Source organism: Canis lupus, chromosome 35, assembly GCF_003254725.2.
Source record: "Canis lupus dingo isolate Sandy chromosome 35, ASM325472v2, whole genome shotgun sequence".
Taxonomy (NCBI): domain Eukaryota; kingdom Metazoa; phylum Chordata; class Mammalia; order Carnivora; family Canidae; genus Canis; species Canis lupus.
In genome coordinates this window covers 12,095,350-12,110,775 of record NC_064277.1, presented here as the reverse complement: position 1 = coordinate 12,110,775, position 15,426 = coordinate 12,095,350, and positions in this window count along the sequence as shown.

The window sequence follows — 15,426 nt, the reverse complement described above, 5'->3', positions numbered from 1 at the left end:
ACCACTCCCAGCCTTCAAAGCAACTGTTCCCTCTGCATGATTATCACCTAAATTTCCTCAATATCCACCTGCAATTTCACAATATTTTTGCCCACACTGTTTCCAAACTTTCCTAGAATGAAAGTACAAAGAGGACTGTAGGAATTTAGAACAGTTTCCACATGGTAATATCTGAGAATTGCCTCCAGGGAAGCAAATTAGCAATCTGACAAGCCCAAGAGAGCCTTGGAGAAATTATCCACCATGGACCCAAATCTGATGTTTGACCTGTGGCTTCTGATTAGATTTTGTTCATTCAATGAAGGTAGGCAGTCTCAAATTAACCAATGTGGAATATCATTTATATCTGTCCCATGTATTAATTTGCAATGAGAAATAGAACTGTCAGAGAATTGGAATACTTATAGTGGCATTATTAGTGAGAACTCTCCCTGTAGTCAGACTTCCACGGGGAGATAAATCACAATTAGAATTTGCTTAGACTCAGAACATAAGGAGAGAGAGGAACTGGGTGCTAAAATATATCAAGCTCTCGATAGAGAGTCTGAGCTCAGCAAGGATTTCATCATTTAATGATGTATTTATTTGGGAGACTCTAGAAGATTTGCTGAGAAATAAAACTTGAATTATATTTAACTGAGCCATTGTTTTCTGGTTGGTAAGACACACAGAATGTTGCCAAGACACAGCTACAAAGGGTAGTCCCGGTGCAAATAAAGAAAGGCTTATGGACAGACAGAAAAGAATTCCCAAATATAAAACAATTCTCTGAGGCACTGACAAACCAGAAGTTAACCTCAAAAGCTAAGTCTCACCAGTTGACTAAGAGTTGTCCTAACAACAGCAGAGCATCAGGAGTATTTTACTTTCAAGCCACATGACTCCCTGTAATGGAGAGATGATCCTGCCCCAATCCTCACTTACCTGTCACCTAGGGAAACGAAGTCCTAGAAATGCCACCCACAAGTGTCAGATAAATATAATAATAAATAAATAGTAATCATGGTTTTCATGTTCTGTAACTTCTCTCCCTACCTATTCATTCCATTGTGGGATCTGATAAATATTCTCAGAGAAGCGTTTCCCTTTATGCCAAGAATATAGAGAAAGGGCAAAAAATGTTTAGCCCAAAGGACACTTTCCCTGGAAGGTTAACTACCTGAAAAATGAACATAGAGATAATCCTCTTTGAGATAAACTTGAACATTGTTCTTGCAGTTTACATTATATGTATTATTTCATTATTTCACACACACACACACACACACACACACACACACACACACACAGATGCTCGCTGAAGATGTTGTACAGAACAAGCCAATGCGTGCAGCCCGATTCTTAACTTCTCTCTAAGGTAAAATCAGGCACAAGAAGTGTCAGAAGTTGGAAATGGGTTTTTATGCCCATCATCTCTACATGCTTATTCATACATATGGAAAATACTCCTTAGCCATTGCCAGAAGGCTTTCCAAAAAGTTTTGTAATGCATGGTTGCTTGGAGACACTTTAATTTCAAAATAAATAGCTCTGCCTTGTCCAAAATGTGTACAAATTGCCCTAAACATAGATATTTGGCATCTTGCAAAACCTCTAAGTTTGACATTGCAAGGCTTGCTTCAAGTGCATTTTTGGCAAAACCAAAATCCTTAATTATCTTAGAAAGAGTGACATGTTAGAAACGTGCATGCTATTATCCCGGAAAAAACATCATAGGAATATAAAGAAGTCCTTTCTCCTGTGAATATTGTAGGGCTGCCAATCTGCGTATAAGGAGGTAGATGAGAACTCTCCCATAGACAGCAAGAGAGAGAAAGTTCCTGCTGGGTCTCATCGCTTCTGTTAACAGCTTTTGGATTAAGGAGCAATATTTCATGGTCTTTCTCATAATCAGTGTTGCCACTGATAATAACTTGAGAGTTTTGTCATTGTTTTGCTGCACAGTAGCATGCCCAAGGAGCTCTGCTTCGATCTGACATGCCTACTATCTTAACAACTAGAGGCAAATTATAAAGTAATCATGCATAGAATATCTCAAGAGAAGTCCACCTATGTCAGCCCAGGGCTGGGACAGGTACCTGGGTATGTTTATCATGGTTCGGCTTTTTTTCTTTTTAAAAAAAAGTGATGATTTGAGTATTTTGATCCATTCCTATTTTGGTGCCATTAATTGAGGGATACTGTGGGTCATAAAAAGGACCCAATGTGCAAAACAAACTGAGCTAGATGGATATGTGGTCTAATCTTTAAGACGCCTCTCCAAGTCTTGTTTATCTCATATGGCGTGCTAGATGAACGGCACATAAACTGTTTCCAACTTAGCCAAATTGAGATGATTTGTCTTGACACCACGTGCAATTTACAATTGTGATATTTCTCTGGCCTCTCATCTCACCTGGGTTTTCCTGTCATTTTTGCCCATCCTGACTTGCAAATTCTTTTGGGAGATTAATAATAAAGACATTAACTCCAAACATGATCTCCCTGTTTACCATCGACTTTTTTCTCTTTTTTCTCTTTCACTTCCAATGAACTGTAAACTTCAACAACAGCAAAAACCCGAGTACTCTCTGCTCGACTCTGAACCCCACGCTTCATTTTGTCAGGCTTTTTCTAAAGACCTCACTAGTTACATAATATGAAATTTCTGATTCAGAAACCAAATAAGCACATCTCCAAAACAGACAAGGCACTATGTATGAGCAAGCCTTCTTTTCTAGCTGGGATTTCTGACTATAAAGCTCACCCTGGTTAAGTAACAGCAGAAACCTAAGGGTTTTTTTTTTTTTTTTTTTTTTAAAGCTTAGTTTTTTTTCTCATCCACACTCTGAAAGTTTCCAGATTTCTCTCTGACAAAAGGAAAATAGCTTCACATTTCATTTTGTGTCAGTGTGTTTCTAAAGGACTGATTTTAATTTGTCTTTTAAAATCTTTGTAGGTGAGGGGCGCTTGGATGGGTCAGTTGGTTAAGCATTCGATTCTGGATTTTGGCTCTGCTCATGATTCCCCAGGCCCTGGGATAGAGACCCACTTCAGGCACTCTGCTTAGCATGGAGCCTGCATGAGATTCTTTCTTCCTCTTCCCCCAACTCACTCTCTTTTTCTCTCAAAAATAAATAAATAAGTAAATAAATAAATAAATAAATAAATAAATAAATAAAATTGAAATCTTTGTAGGTGAAGTATACCATTTCTAGGCTTTTAGATAATGGCTTTGCTTTTATTTGCCTGCCTACAACAGGAATGTCAGAAAGAAGAAAGTCACTGGTAGCACCGAGCCATGGCCGAGCACTTTGAGTTCATATTTCTTCCAGGTTCACAAAATGTGATCTTATCTTTAGTCCATTTTCCAGTTGTGTTTGAGTTTTCAACAATTCTAGAAGTGCAGCTGTGTTGCTGTCTTGTCATTTCTATGTGCAATAATCATAATCAAATTAGGTGACAGGCGGAAGGAGGTGGTGATAAGGAAGAATGAGGTGGTGATAAGATCAGCCTCCTGAATCGGGTGGAGCAGGGTTAGGATATCTGCATTACTGCATGTTCTCTGTGTTGACCTTATGTAAGTCCCAGAGCTTCTTGGAGTCTCAACTTTCTTCTCTGTTAAGTGGAGAAAATTCATGCATTCTGTGAGTTATTAAAGGGCATTTACAGGACTCAGCATCTTAACATGATCAGAATACGTGCCATGTAAAAGGAGAAAAGCATCCTTTGGGTCATGCTTGGTTAAAGTCAAATAAAAGATTAAAGCCAAAATAAAGTTGAACAGTTCTTTATTGCAGACCTTCTTCATCTATTAATACATTATATATACTAATGTATTAGTATATATAATACTAATTGGTGATTCATAAAGTGAATTCCATTGAAGGTAGGAATTACCTAGCATTATCCAGACTTATGTGGAGACCCATAGAGTACATATTCAGAAGCGGTTACCTGCTTCCTAATGTTGTGGTAATTGAGCATATATTAATAACAAAAACCAAAAATAATGATAAGTTCTTTTTTAAGATTTTATTTATTTACTCATGAGAGACTCAGAAAGAGAGACAGGGACATAGGCAGAAGGAGAAGCAGGCTCCTTGTGAGGAGCCTGTTGTGGGACTTGATCCAGGACCCTGGGATCATGCCCTGAGCCAAAGGCAGACGCTCAACCACTGAGCAACCCAGGTGCCTCCATGGTAACAAGTTCTATATAAAAAAAAAAGAAGCAAGGAAATGGAGCAGAGAGTGACTTTTTGGGGTGGGAATTGGGGCGAGATGGTGGTGATTGCAATTCTAAGTAGGACCATGCAGGGAACCCCAGCTGAGATTATATCATTTGAGCAAAGACCCAAGGGAAGGGGGCAAAGAAACCATGATATCACAGGATTGGGGGGGCACTCTAGGCTAAAGGGACCAGCAGGTGGGAAGACTGGGAGGTAGGGGCACGCATGGTGTGTTCAGGATGCTGCAATGGTTTCTCTCTTCCCATTATTCGATTTCAAGGTAATGGAAAGACATGTAGTTATACAGATAGGAGTCTTAGACCTGCCTTCCTCTGCTGGAAACTCTTTGGAATAAAAGAACCATGCCACAGAATTTATTCTTTACAAAGAGCAGAAATCATTCTTGGGAATAAAAATTTTAAGACAAACGAGAAAAATCGATTTTAAATGCCAGACTATTTTGTGATATCTCTAAAATGTGATTGCACTTAATGGTTTCTGGTAGGTCTGAATTATTTCAGTATTTGCTAAAGTTCATGGTGATTCATAAGAGACCATTTATGAAAGTATTTGCAAACTGTTAAGCAGGTGGCAAATATCAGGGATTCTTTTATTTTTAAAAAGTGGACTTAAAAACTGCCTATGATGTTGCCTCTGCTATAAATTTTGAATATATTTTTAAATTCCTGGCGTTTGCTAGTAATTTAAAGATGTTTTCCATCTTTATTTATCTTAAACAAAAATATCTCAATAGATTGTTCTTAACAAAGGCTCTGTTTACCATAGCATAAATTTCCACAGAATCATATTAAAGAAAACTAAGTGCATTTTTCTTGCTTACTTAAACTTCTGTTGAGGATATAAGTTGATGCCACCTTTCTATTATTCATATTTGGCAATATGTATCAAGAGTTCTAAAATATTTATATCTTTCACCTTGTATTCTTACTCTTAAGAATCTTGAGGAAATCATAAGTAATAAGGAAAGGGATATATTTGCAAAGATATTTTACATAGAATTATTTATGATAAGAAACAGCACAAACAACTTTTGTGTGTCAATTCTAGTATATTCATATAAAATAAATCCATTTATAAAAGTGATCTTTGCATAGAGTTTTAGTAGCAAAGGAAATTGCTTATGACGTAAAGGTAAGTGAAAGAAAAGCAATATGCAAAAATTGTGGGTAAATGTGATCTAGTAAAGACAGAAAGTAAAATGCACAGCAAAATATAGCAAAATGTAAGCAGTGACTGTATCTGAGTTTGGGGTTTTGATGCATTCTGTTGTATTTTTACAGTTCTCTAATAGTTGTAACAATCATACATTCAATAAAGGTACTAATCTCACCCTCTGTTATTGGTCTCAGAAACATTTCACAATTATTGACATAACCACGTATTAAAAATCCCTTATTCACTGCCTTGTCCGTAATGGATGGTATCAGTGATGCTAAGCAAACAAGGAAACTGATAATCGGGCATCATGATTAAAGAGTTGAAAACCATGACCAAAAAGAACTTTTTTGCATTATAACCTAAAAAATCCCTCAATGTACATATTTCGGTATCAATACGTGCTTAGAAGGTGTGTTTTGGGAAGATTTGTCTTAAATGACCCACCGTGGGCTTCTGATCTCATTTTCCTGTCTTTTGCAAAGCCACTGAGAAGATAAACTTTAAAATGAAACACATATACCTCCCTAATTATGTTTGCTGTTACAACAGAACTTGAGAAAAGTTTGGGGAAGTAATATTGCATTAGGCCAACTAGCTTTTGTGCTTGAATTATAAAATATGTAATAAGCAAATGTGCCCTGAGCTGAACTGAATAAAGACATCTCCTTGCATATTCAAAGAAATGATCCCAGTTCAGGCCACTAGGTGCTATTTTTTCTTCTACTCTTAAACAGCATTTACTGTAGTATCTTTGGAGTCTGTTAGAAATTACCTCTAATTGCTCGGTAAGTTGGCATTTGCCCTTTTGCAAATTCACTATCTAGAATGTTCTTGGGGCAGAGTGGTTCCACCGGATGACCAGAGCTGAAGCGGCTGCTCTCTGAGCAGCAATTTCTCTTCTGCCAACTTGTCATTTTTTACCATTTTCTGGAGTAATGACAAATGCCTGTGTCTCCCCCACCAGAAATAGAAGCTACAATGTAAGTCACCCAGCCAAGACTATGCAATAGACAGTAATTTATATGTGGTTAACAGTATTTGCCACATGCCTTCAAAAAAAAAATCTACTATTCAGTTCTTATCTGGCAAACTACAGAAATAGGACTTTTGTTTCCTGTTATTGCCGTACCCGTGGAGTTGGAGAAACGCTCTTGATTTCCTTTCATAAAGTTTTCTTTCTGAAACAATCAGGATTGTAGTAAACACTGACCCAAAAACGAGGGTTCATTTCATGAACTTCCAGTAATGCTGTGCTCCGAGCATTGTTTTTGTCGTAAAAGATATGAACGTTTAATTATTAATGTCCCAAGGATATTTCATTTGTTTCGATGGCTGATATTTTCACCAAAGATTTCCCATATCCAGGGCACTGTTGGGTTCCGGGAGAAATGGGTAGGTGTTGCCACACTTTCTGACCCCACTCGCTGGAGCCCCAGTTTCAATGTTTAGAGATGGTGGGAGTAAATGTGAAGGAATCTGAGGGATAGCTTCCTATAATCTCACAACATTAAAGAATTTTAGGCACATTCCCTACTGGATTTAATCTTGGGGTGGGGGTTGCCCACTGGATTTAAGGGATGTTCAGAGCTCAGTCTGAACTTTCTCTTTTAAAGTATCTCAAGGGATGCCTGGGTGGCTCAGTGGTTGAGCATCTGCCTTTGGCTCAGGTTGGGACCCCAGGTTCCTGGGATCGAGTCCCACATCGAGCTTCTCACAGGGAGTCTGCTTCTCCCTCTGCCTATGTCTCTGCCTCTCTCTGTGTGCCTCCTATGAATAAATAAAATCTTTAAGAAAAATTAAAAAATAAAGTATCTCAAAAAGTTGTGTTATTCCTATTCCCAAGGCTTAGCCACCTCTTTTGATCTAAGGCCTAATGTCCTTGGTGTCCCTTAGTAGACATGGTAGGGTTCCATGGGTCTACCGGATTTCCAATCCAAGAATTAGCTACAAAGTTGAACGTCCACCCTGATTTCCAGTGTCTGGTTAAGAGCTCCATCGGACCTGACTGTGTCCTCCTTCTGCCGGTGCTTAATGCTGGGATTTTTTTTAATAAGCACTTTGCCAGAGTTGGCCACTCTACTCTCCACTCACTTCCAGCTCTACTGAGAGCCAGTCTTTGTCTTTCTCCATGGTTTCACCAAAATTATCTCTTTTTTGTTCTAAATGGCTTACAATTTCACAGCCTTATTTAAATGTCTCCTCATCCACATGTGACCATGCCTTTTCTAACTCTGTGCTTGAAACGTGCTTCTCTTTGTCAACAATGGAGTTCAAGAGACAGGAAGATATTAAAGATAACAGCCATTTTACTGGGGGAAAAGTCCTACAGATTTCTTCCTCCCAAATTACACATTTACAATGTAAAATATTCCTTTGCTGTTAACATTCTAATCTTCATTTCAGAATGAGTTTGTCCCACCCAGTGGCCTGATAGTCTGAAGCCAATCAAGCCTGTCTTGCTATTGCTCCAAGGACAAGGCCATACCCTGACTTATCCTTCAGGGGGCCCAAACTCCCATCTTGATAATCAGCCTAAGAATCCAGAGTTCCTGAGGGAAGGGTCTTGCTTACATTTCATGGGGGCTTGCCTGGAAACTGCCAGGCCCCCAATATGGTCTGAATCATTTTCCCCCAGAGGGCCAGGCCAGGCTCCATCCCTTGACAACATTCTCCTTTGCTAAAGTGTTCCACCTCTCGTCCAGCATCCTTCCTGTCACCTATGGTCATCTCCACCCATTGTCCACTGGGCCCATCTGGGGATATGTTCATCTTTCACTTCCAACTCTTCTCCTTTCTCTTTGCCTTCTATCTGAATAACAGCTGAGTCCTGGTTCATGCAAGTTCCACCTTGGTTATGGAATTTATCTGTAGAGTGTGGCCTTAGTCTAGTCTCTTCTCTTGAGCCTCAGTTTTTCCTTCTAGGGAAAGAGAAGGATGTGCTGAGAGATAAAAAGTCCCTATCAAGGATGATTCTGTTATGTATAAATTCTGCTGGACTCCATAGCTTAAAACAAGGCCAGGTCTTCACAGATAGAGAACTTATTTATTTTCCTGAAGGCCCAATGGCCATTAAGTTCTCCCATGGATGAGCCACACCCCTAAACTCCCAGTGAGGTTCTCAAATGCTAATTTTTAGCAAGGGCTGCTTTGGGATGAAGTATTAAAAGATTTCTGGCTAATTCAGGACATTTCAGTGAGTTTTCCCAAAAAGTTGTAATTTTTAAAATTTAAATAATTTTCTTTGAATATGAAACTAAACCTTTTCCAAATCTCCTGGCATTAAAATATCTGTTCTTTTATTACTTTTTTTGTGACATCAAATAGTTTTATTGTGGCTATTTTTAAGGTCCTTAACTTACCAAAATAAAATGCTTAAAAATCCCAAACCAATCCTTAATTTTCCCCATTCCCCTTCCCTTCCCTTCCTTTCCCTTCCCTTCCCTTCCCTTCCCTTCCCTTCCCTTCCCTTCCCTTCCCTTCCCTTCCCTTCCCTTCCCTCCTTTTCCCCTTCCCTTTCCTCTCCTCTCCTCTCCTCATCTCTACTTCCTCAATAGTGCTCTTTCTCTCATTTTGATAGTCTATGAAAATCCCAAAGTCTGGAAATCACAAGGTAAAGGGATAGCCTCTCTTGAAGCATCAATAGCATCTTCTCTGGTAACAACACTCATTTTAGTTCATATTAATCATTAATCAATTTCCCTGAATTTCTTCGGGGTTCAAAACATAGGGTGCGTCATTTGGGAAAAGAATGAGGGGTAACCTGTTCATGTCATTACTCAGGAGTGGGACATCAGGACCAGATGGTTTTGGAAGTGTAAGTACTTTGGTGGGCAATGGGTAGAAAGGGGAAGTAAACAGGACCATAGATATAAGAAATAGAAACCCCAAACCCAAACATAACTAAGTTCACAGTCTTTTTTTTTTAATCTTCTGAAAGAGAGAGAGAGCTCGCACAAGACCAGGGAGGAAGAGCAGAGGAAGAGGGAGAGATTGACTCAGGGCTCTATCTCACAACCCTGAGATTATGACCTGAACTGAAATCAAAAGTTGGATGCTTAACCGACTGAGCCATCCAGGAACCTCCTGAGTTCACAATCTTAACCAGGAAAGTACATGGAATTACTTGAAATTGAATCCACAGCTCCACTCTGTAACTCACAAATGACTTATGCAAGCCTCCTCCAGAGCCCTCTACTTCTCTGAGCACTGAGAAATGCATGATGTCCTTCAATAATGAATGCCCATCAGGGTCTTCCCATATGTGCAGTGAACATATGTTTTTCTGTACTTTAATACTTCTTCAGGGAATCAACTCTCCTTCAATTTTTAATAATCCTCTCAGTGCAAGGGATTCTGGTGATTCCTAAGTCCCCATCTTTGTCTGACTTCCTACTAGTCTTAGAGATGGACTCTTGATCAATTATGGCCACCCCTCTTGCTGGCCACAAAGATTAATTGGGGAATAGGCATGTGATCTACCCCAAGTTAGTCTGAGCCCTCTCTTGACCTTTGCCAGAACTATTGGAAGAGGTGATATCTCTTCCTTTGAGATCACAAGTTCACAGTTCTATGTACACTCAGTGTTGTGAGGGACTTTTGAATGTGGGAGTAGAACAGGCATAAGCACTGCTAAGGACAGCCTTCAAATCCAGAATCCAGTCATATCTTGATTTCCAAAAAGTTCTTTCTCTCTCTCTCTCTCTCTCTCTCTTTTTTTTTTTTTTTGGTTAAGCTAGGTTGAGTTAGGTTTCTATCCCTTAACAAAAGTCTCATAGGAGTGTACAGCTTTGGGTATGAGGGTCTTTCCCCTGAGAGCTCTCTTGCCTTAGGAAGGTCTGTCTGAGATCCCTGGGACCTCAAGGAACATTCTCAATAATGCTCTTATCTATGCTTTTATCTATGTCTCTAGCATACTTGTCCCCTTGGAGTCTCATCAGAGAGAGACAGGGGAGCAGAGTGGAGAGAAATAGGTCTGTCTCCAGGTACCCCTTCCATCTTCCGTTGATGTCTGGTTTGATCAAGAAGGAAAGCCCTGTTAGACTAGTATCTCAGAGGACCTCTTAGAAAGATGGCTGTGTGTAAAACTTAGGACCAAAGACTAGAAAGGAACTTCTTTCTTTCACTCCTCTCTGGAATGATTTATATTCCACTAAGAACTGACAACAGAGCTATTCTCTCCCTGCTAAGTGCCAAATCCTCACTTGGAATGTGCCCAGCCAGCTCAGTAGAAATTTCTCTCAGAAGGCCAAGGAGAAAAGACCCTGTTCTAATAGAAACTTGGCACAGTTCTTTGCCCATGGACAGCTGTCTTTCAGTAAGCAGAGAGGATGGCTCCAGAGTGCAAAGGACTTAGTTGCTTGAGAACTGGAAGACGCATTGTTGCTTTCTGACTGAAACATTTTGGTGAATCTTTATTGGCTGTTTTGTTCCCAGAAAAGATCAAGTCCTAACCACAATAAAATTTATGCTCACATCAAGAATTTCTCGAATGCTTTATCCAAGACCAAAAATGAAAGAAAAACAAAAAAAGCCTTGAGGGAGAAGGTGAACCACAGGGCCTAACATTAGGATATTTTGTCTTGGTTTCACCGTGTCTCATGTGGTGATTTGCAATGACTGACAGATGAAGAGCATAGCTCAGAGGGAGGAGGAGAGTGGTTTACTCATGATAGCAACGGACAGAAATTTATGCATTAAAATTTTTAGGAAAGGATATAAGGCTGTTTGAGCAACCAGAAAAACTTCACTTGGAAAGGAAAAGCAGCCATAACCTTGAAATCTGAAGCACAGACACAAATGCACAATCAGAAAGCAGACTTTCTAATAAAATGTGTAAATCTACTCCCAAAGAGAAGCTAGCATTCTATTCATCATATCAGAAAACATGCACTCATATCTGAAATGATCTAGAATCCTGACCTGGTAATAATGTGATTACAAGACAAGAAACGGGTTGGAGAGGGAGCTAACACTGAGGAAAACCTGTAGAATTCTCAGTTGTATTTATTAATACAGGAAAATGTGTTATCTGGACTTGAAAAGCATGAAAGCTTAATCCTCAAAATATGAGCCTGATTCTTGTGATGGCTGATACCACCCAGGAAAGAGCTTCAAGATAAGGATGGGTTGGAAGTATATAATAGTGGATCTGGACCAGTTTCGACCAGGGCATGTTTCTTGTGGCTTCTCCCAGAGCTATCTTCAGCCTGGATGGCAGCCTGAGGGACAAGGACCAACATTGAGATCTGACACCCGGGCCGTGACAACCCAAACCTTCATCCTGAAGATTCCACTCCTAGTATATACATATCTTGGCTTCATAGGCTTTGGCTCTAACACTATGCAATGTCTCACACTTCTCTCTCTTTTACCAGTTTCCTTTGTTCCAAACCAATGCTCATGAAGCTTGAATACGAGGAGCAGATTGCTTTCTGTTGAAGCTCCTCAAAAATAGAGTAACAAGGGACGTCTGGGTGGCTCAGCAGTTGAGCATCTGCCTTCAGCTCAGGGCATGATCCCAGGACCCCTGGATTGAGTCCCGCATCGGGCTCTGCCTATGTCTCTGCCTCTCTCTCTGTGTCTCCCATGAATAAATAAATAAAGTCTTGAGAGAGAGAGAGAGAGAGAGAGAGATGATGATGATGATGATGTCAGGGCTGTAGCTTCTTCTTATCAAACCACCACCCAGAGAGAGGACAAGAGTGAATCCAGTCACTGTAGCTTCCTCGCCAGAACTCTCCAGGTGTTGCAGGTTTTACAAATTTGGAAGTCGGGACCAGTCCTCTCCCCAGCATCTGTCCCCTTTAACACAAACCAAACAATGATTCAAGCTCAGGCAGCTGTGGAGATGAAAATGAGAGGGTATTATTGAGGACAGATATAAAAAAAAAAAAAATGATCTCCATTCCTCTAAGCTCTCAGAGGAGAGCTGTGTGTACGCATTGCCTGGTTCACTTTATTACTTTCTCCCCCTGCCAGAATTTGCCATGTCTGTACGAGGTCTAGAAATATTTTTCTTCAACTCTAGATAACCTTATGCTTCTGAATCTTCAACTGTTGCTGCCCTTGACCACCATGTACATATGGTTATTATGCTTCGGGCTGAGAACCCATCCACTTAAACAAAATACAAGCTCGTGATTAGAGAAAAATGAGAATCTGAAAGCTCTATGTTTCTACCTGCATGGTTGACAGATTTTCTTTCTGCAGGGTTGGGGGTGGCGGTGGTATGTATACATATATGTAGTTGTCTTTTAACTTGACCATGCATTTTCATGGTCATAACACTGTCGGGCAAGAAAAGCTGTTTTGGTGGCTTTTGTTTGAGAAATGGAAGTAATAGGAAGATCTAGTTATTTGTCTCAGCTTCACAAAGCAAATTTACCATGGCATGTCCCTCAGCTAAACCTGTTTTCAGAGTCCACATGCTCTTTTTTTACCTTCATTAAGAAGAGAATCATGTGCTCCTTTTGGCCTGGGAGAGGTAGTGGGATTTGATGAGGAAGAAAACGGACATAATTATGCATGGTTATGAGGCTTACCAGAGTAAATGAAACCCTGCAAGTAAAAGGAAAATTAACTAACACTAACTTAAAAGACTTGGGTATTATGACTCCACAGGCCAGCTTGGCCAGTCACCTGAGTGCACAGAGGACTGCTTGCTTTCTGGAATATTTTCATAGTTGTGAAAATTGATAATGTATCACTGTCAGGTCTAATTTTGTTTCCTGTCCTAAGAAAAGGTCATCCTCCCCCCTACTTTCTTATTACATTTGAAAAATAAATAACCGCAGCAGTATCTCTACAGACTTTATGTGTTTATTTTACACTCAAAGAATGTGAAATAATTGGGCAATTCGTCGCAGGAAGAAAGACCAGGAGAGCAGCTCTTTCTGTTTAATAAACTCACTCTGACTCTATCTGCTGAAAAGATGGTTATTGACAGTTATATATCTTTTTCATGAGCACAGACCTAAAACTTTATCAGGGGGAAATAAAAATTGTAGCTGATGGAACAGCATTACCGATTTAGAGCAATTGCTTCAAAGAAAAAGTATAAATGTTTGAACTTCCTATCCATTTGTTATTGGACAAAGGAAGAAGGAAACATTTCACAGAGATAAGCTGGCCTGTTGAGCACTGAAGGAATTTAAAAGCAAAAATATCAGTATTGACATAATTACAGATACAGAATTCTAGATTACTTTAAAAAACATTTACCTCCCTTTTTTTTTCATTGTGGTTTAAAGAAAAAAAATTACTTTGCCAATAGCAGCCATCCACATGCATTAAATATGAGATAGGAAAACTTCTCTTTGTTCTCTTCAAAAGCCAAGAATATTTTCCTTAAAGTGTATCCCAGAATGGTGGTTGCCAGGGGATGGAGAATGGAAGAAATGGGAAGATGGTGGTCATATTGTACCTACCCTATGACCAATGAGTTTTGGAGACTTGATGTACAGCCTGGTGACTATGGTCAACAATACTGTATTGTATACTTGAAATTTGCTAAGAGAGTAGATCCTAAGTGTTCTCACCACACACACACACACACACACACACACACACACACACACGTAACTATGTGAGGCTGTGGGTTTGCTTGTTAATTAGCTTGATTATATTGATTACAGTTATCATTTCACAATGCATACATATAGCAGTGTACACCTTAAATATATACAATGTTTGTTGGTCAATTACAATTCCATAAAGCTGGAAAAAATAAAAAGAAAATATATTTTAGCTTTTATGATGAATGAGCCCAGTAAGTAAGGAAATGCTAAGGGGTAACTTTGAAACAAATTATCGCTGAAACTTGAAGGTGTAGATGACTCACCTATGATGAAAGTTAATTACTATTATTAATTATAATGATTATTTTAGGTTTGCGTTTTCAGAATCTTCCAGAGCTTTCTAATTCTGACAGCACCTGTCAGAGGGAGGTAAGGGGAGTAACTTGTCTCTAAGGCACAAAGTATTTCTGCAGCTTGTCCAAGGTCATAAAGTCCCTGAGAGAACTGGAAGTGCACCCACACTCCTCTCTAGGAAGCATGCACTTCAGCTATGAACCCAGATTTGGTCATAGAAGTGAGGTGAGGCCAGCACACTGGAGCACAGATAGGATTCCTACAGACAGCAGACAGCAGACCTATAACCCAGAATATGGTCTTCTGCCCCAAATAGCAGCTTGGAGACACTTATCTGAAAGGAGATCTGCTGTCCATAGGTGGCATATGGCTTGATGACCAAATTGGAAGGTTGAAATACAGCATTAAGAAAGAGAGCCTAAGAACTCACATGGGACTCCCTAATCTGAGAAAGATGCTTCCTGGTTTCAGTCCAAATCCATAAAACACATGGGAAGCCCAAGTCTGTTTTTATCACAGCCTGTCATTATTGATCATTATGAAGTTCTGTGGGTTAAACACCACTCAACACCACCATCCGTGTCTTTCCATCTGAAGATCTGCATGCTCAGAATTTTTCTATAAGACGGCTGTCATTTAGAGTATTTTGTAGTTTGTGAAGCGCTTTCAGCAAAATAAATATGTTCCTTTCTCGATCTTCTGTAAAAATAAAATGACCTGAAGTTAGTCAGGAAAAGGCCACATTCCTAGACAAGTCCAAGACTTTATGTTCTCCCAACTCAGAAAGAAAGAAAGAAACTCAGAAAGAAACAGCCAAGAAAAGTCACAGAACCTGTGTTTATGGCAAGGCAATGACATCATCAGAGGAACAACACCAACAATGACAAGATCAGTAATGACGGCTGTCATTTACAGCATAGACCACAGAAAGAAATTTCCAAGAAGACTCATGGTAGAATCTCATTTTGCAGAATCCGAATCTGTGTCACTTTCCTAAGATCTTAGACCTACAAACGACTAGCCAGCTGCTCTGTATCTAATTGTACATCTCCTTTTTTCTACTGCATCTCTCACCTCATAAAACTTAACTCTTCAGAGAGGAGGAATTCTCATAACTCTTGTTTGGCTGTGAAAGGTTGAGGGAATATATTCCCAAGTTGGTATATTCC